The sequence below is a fragment of the Crocuta crocuta genome, unplaced genomic scaffold (assembly GCF_008692635.1).
Source record: "Crocuta crocuta isolate KB4526 unplaced genomic scaffold, BGI_CrCroc_1.0 scaffold84, whole genome shotgun sequence".
NCBI lineage: Eukaryota > Metazoa > Chordata > Mammalia > Carnivora > Hyaenidae > Crocuta > Crocuta crocuta.
In genome coordinates this window covers 1,031,175-1,035,818 of record NW_027530213.1, presented here as the reverse complement: position 1 = coordinate 1,035,818, position 4,644 = coordinate 1,031,175, and positions in this window count along the sequence as shown.

The following is a 4,644-nucleotide window of genomic DNA, read 5'->3' as shown; positions in this document are numbered from 1 at the left end:
AAACATACATGGTGCTTACTGTTGTCAAGACTACCCTCCACATTTAATGTGTGTGAACTCACTGGGTTGTAGGCACTAAATGTCTTTCAGCTTCGTTTTCAAAGCAACATTGTGAGGTAATTACTTTTATTATCTCCATTTTATGAATGAGGCACAGAGAGGTTAATAGCTCACCCAAGAACACAGAGCTAATGGTTGGCAGAGACACTGGCTCCCTAATCTATGCTCTTAATTACCATGCAACACTGCCTCATGCCAAATGAATTTTCTGGGTAAAAACTGATTACACAGTTGATTGATTAGCTGAACAGAGAAAGGACAATTACTGGAAAACAATAGCAAAGAAAGAACAAAAGGGTGGGATCAATAGCTCAAATGGAAAGGCTGACCCTTGAAAGATGAAGGACCAGAAAAAAAAAAAAAAAAAAAGACAAAGCTGCGAGGTGATAGCAACATTGTTTGAATACCTGTATCCAGCTGCTCCTGAAGCTGGTCAGATCTATCTCCTAACAAAATCTTGTTCTTGCTTAAATCAGGATAAGTTGCATGTTTACTTATTTGCATCTGAAGGATGATAACGAATACACTTGTGGAATTTGGAGTCTGGTGATGGAAAGGAGAGGTGGGGTGGGCTGTCATTGCATGGTAGCAACCCATCCCTGTCTAGCTGTCTGCATCAGTCTCCTAGGCTGCCGTAACAAGTTACACCAACTGGGTGGCTTACATCAACAGAAATTGATTCTCTCAAAGTTCTAGAGGCCAGAAGTCTGAAATCAAGGTGTTGGTAAGGGCATGCTCCCTCTGAAGGCTCTGGGGGAGAATCTATTGCTTATTTTTAATGATGTTGGTAATTCTTAGTGTTCTTTGGTTTGTAGATGCATCACCCCAATCTCTGTCTCCAGCATCACATGGTTGTTTCCTTGTGTGACAGCATCTAAGGACAACAGTCATGTTGGGGTATGGCTCATCCTAATGGATTATGACTTCATCTAATTGGAGTCTATTTTGAAATAAGGTTGCATTTAGGTACCAGGGTTAAGATTTCAACATATTTTTGGGGAGGATATGCTCTTACACATGGCCACGCATGGTATATGATTATCTTGATATTGTCCTCTCTTTTCCTTCTCTTTCTACAAGCATTTCAGGCAAACTCTGTCTCTCAGATCTCAAGGGAAAAGATGATAACGTCTAGAACAAAGGCCAAATTCTTGACTTGGAGTTCCAAAACTGGCTTTTGTACAATGGAATACTACATGGCAATGAGAAAGAATGAAATCTGGCCATTTGTAGCAACATGGATGAAACTTGAGGGTGTTGTGCTAAGTGAAATAAGTCAGGCAGAGAAGGAGAGATACCATATGTTTGCACATATGCATTAGGAGGATATTAACAGAGGATCATGGGGGAGAAGAAGGGGAAAAATAGTTGGGGATAGGGAGGGAGGCAAACCATGAGAGACTCTTGAATGCTGATAACAAACTGACGGCTGTTGGAGGTGGGGGAGAGGGGAAGGGGGGTGATGGGCATGGGGGAGGGCACTTGTTGGAATGAACATTGGGTGTTATATGGAAATCAACTTGAAAATAAACTATTTAAGAAAAAAAGAAAGTCATTGTAAAGATAACAATCTAAAAACCAAAGGATTTTTAATTTGTGAGAGCCGGGTTTTGTTGAAAGACAAAATTATTTGTGAGTTTTGAAAGAAAGCTTGGAGGATGGACTACATAGAGTATAAAATAAACTGGATTTCTGGAGAAGACACATACTACAATGCAAAGGCAGCTTTCAACTACTTGCAAAGGGAAATAAGGATTGAACAAGCCAGGTGCTCAGGAGGGAATGAGGTTAGAACAGAGGTGTTAGTAGGTGTCTGAGAAGACCTTTGTCCACATTTAGACTCTTTCCAGAGGCAATTTTAAATTCTAACGAGGCAAGAGTTGTGCGCACAGGATTGAGGAGCCCAATAAGCATAGTCTGGAAACACTGCAAGCCTCCTAGGATGACCTAAGAAGACACCTATGTAGATGACCTAAGGTTGAGGGAGGAATTTAACTGGATAGATCCCAAAGCACTCTCAAAGTCCCTCATATTCTATGGAAGAAAAGGCTTCGAGCTGGACCAGGGTGCCTGTTAAGTCAGAACAGGATAAACACAGTGGCTGTGGCAGGGACCACAGGCCTTAGCACTGACTGTCTGCGTAGAATACTGAAGGCTATGAGTGGCAGCTTCACCAAGACCCAGGTTGCAGCAGGGGCTGGAGGCCAACTGCACCCCGGCCAGGCTGTCCTGAATCAGGTGTATGTTGCCCAGGACACACCTACTCTCAGAACTTAGGTCACCAGGAAGACACAAAGAAGGGACAGGAAGGAATCCTTCATTTGGATAACTACTTACCCCCAAAAGGCTGAGTCATAAATTGGGAGTGGCCAATTTCCTTGGATTGGGTTTTAATTTTTAATCACCAATTCAAATGGAGGCTGTGTTCAGTTATGGAGAATCAGGATGGTTACAACTGTACCCATCTGAGGCTTCTTAACATGTGTATCAGTTACCTGCTGCTGTGTGATTTAGTGGCCGAGGACTATGCATGGTCATGGTCTCACAATTTCTGTCAGTGAGGGTTTGGGGCCTGAAGTAGCTCGGTTCTCTGCTTTGGGGGTCTCAGCAGGCTGCAGTGAAGGGGTTGAGAGGGCCATGGGGACTGAAGTCTTATGTGAAAACTCTTTGGGAAAAGAAAGTATTTCCAAGCTTGCTCAGGTTTTTGGCAGAACATGTTTCCTTGTAGGTGCAAGACTGAGGACTGACTGTTGGCCAGGGGCTGCCCTCCTTGCAGGGGCTTCCCACAGTCTCCTGCTATGCGGTCCACCCCATGGACAGTTCACAGCATTACACTTACCTCTTTAAGGTCAGCAGGAATGTGAAAGCAAGGTGGCTAGTAAGGTGAAGTCTTATGTGATGCAATCGCAGGAGTGACAGTCACCTTTGCCATATTCTGTGGAAAGAACGTCACAGGTGATGCCCACTGTCAGAGGAAGGAGATTGCACAAAGGCATAAATATCAGAAGGCAGGCAGTCATGAGGGATCACATCACGTAAGGGTCTCTCCGCTACTGTATGTAAATCTTCAAACTTGCTATGTCAGTTCTGTTGGCTGCATGTAGCTTTCATTTCGAGTTCAACGGTTTTCAATGAAGTCATCAATTTCATGAAGTTCTATTAAACCTCATAACTTACGATTATAGTAGTTAGAGAACCTCTCTATGGAGCTTTACATAGAATGTGTAAATGCTATCTCACTGTTGAAGAATGAGAAAACTTGGGTGAACAGGACTCTAGAGGCTCTGCAGGAAGGAATGGCTTCAAGGTGGGTGTGTTGTTACCATTTCATACACCACTGAGGTCCAGATGGATTATTTTCAGAGGTTACTCAAGAGTTACTCAATATAATTTGGCTATTAAAAAAAGATAAAACATTTGAGAAACAAAAACTTGCCTTCATTACTTTTATTATGTCTAATAAATAAGAAATTCATGAGAACATGTAGATAGATGACATTAATGACTCTTTAAAAAATTTAAACATGCTTCTTGTAGAGTGATGGAAGTTTCTTTTGAAGTTGAGTCCATACATGCTGTCATTTATAGATATTTGGTAGACACCTTTTAAGAAGTGGCTTTAATTAGCTCCTTTTTGTCTGCCTCCCCTCCCTTTTGGCAGCCCCCTTTCTTCTTTAATATATGTTAATATAATTAGTCTTATGAAACAAACTGGGTTAAATCACCAGAAGACATGATATAAAATTGAAACGTCACTGCATAATTAAACATTTAAACATGATAAAACACAATTACATATGCGCTCTTGAGGAATTGGTTTCAGTACCATGGACAGCCACCCAATCAAAAGCTCTTGGGGGGTGTTTGTTTGCCTTATGCTGACGTAACCAACTATAACAAAGTGACCTTTCTCAGCCCAAATGTTGAAACAATGATTGGAAGTGGGTGGGATGCTTCTTGGGACAATCTCCATTGACAGGTGTTACTCAGGATGCATGGTCTTAAATAAATGGGTCAAAGGAACAGCTAACCACAATTCTTAACACTTATTAATAACCTATACATACCAGACCTGTATCAAGCTTTTAAGATGCATGAGCTTGTTTCATACTCACAACATCCCTGAAAGAAGTTAGTATTATTTCCCATGCTTTGCATGTAACGAAATTGAGACAGGGAAAGTAACTGCTCAGAAGTTACAAGCTTATCCATGGTAGAGCCCAGAATGGAATCCAGTAATCTGACTATAGATCTTATACTCTTAATCACTATGTTTCAAGGTTCCAGCAGTGTTAGTGTACATATGCAAGTCAGCACAAAAGTCTTTGAAATGACCTAAAGAAAAGTAAGAACTCTTTGAGATGTTTCATTAAGCTGTTTCATTAAGTCTTGAGATTAACTGCTTGATGAAAAACCCTGGTGTGGTATGTGTTCAGGGTTCAGTGGTTTCCATCTGTATAATGGGGTAGGTTCTAATTAAGCCCGTTTTCCTATATTTATTATTTTTGGTCCAAAGACTAGCTCATATTAACTTTGTGTGAAATGGTTTTTTTTTTTTTTTTTTTTTTTTGGCCTTTTTAAAAT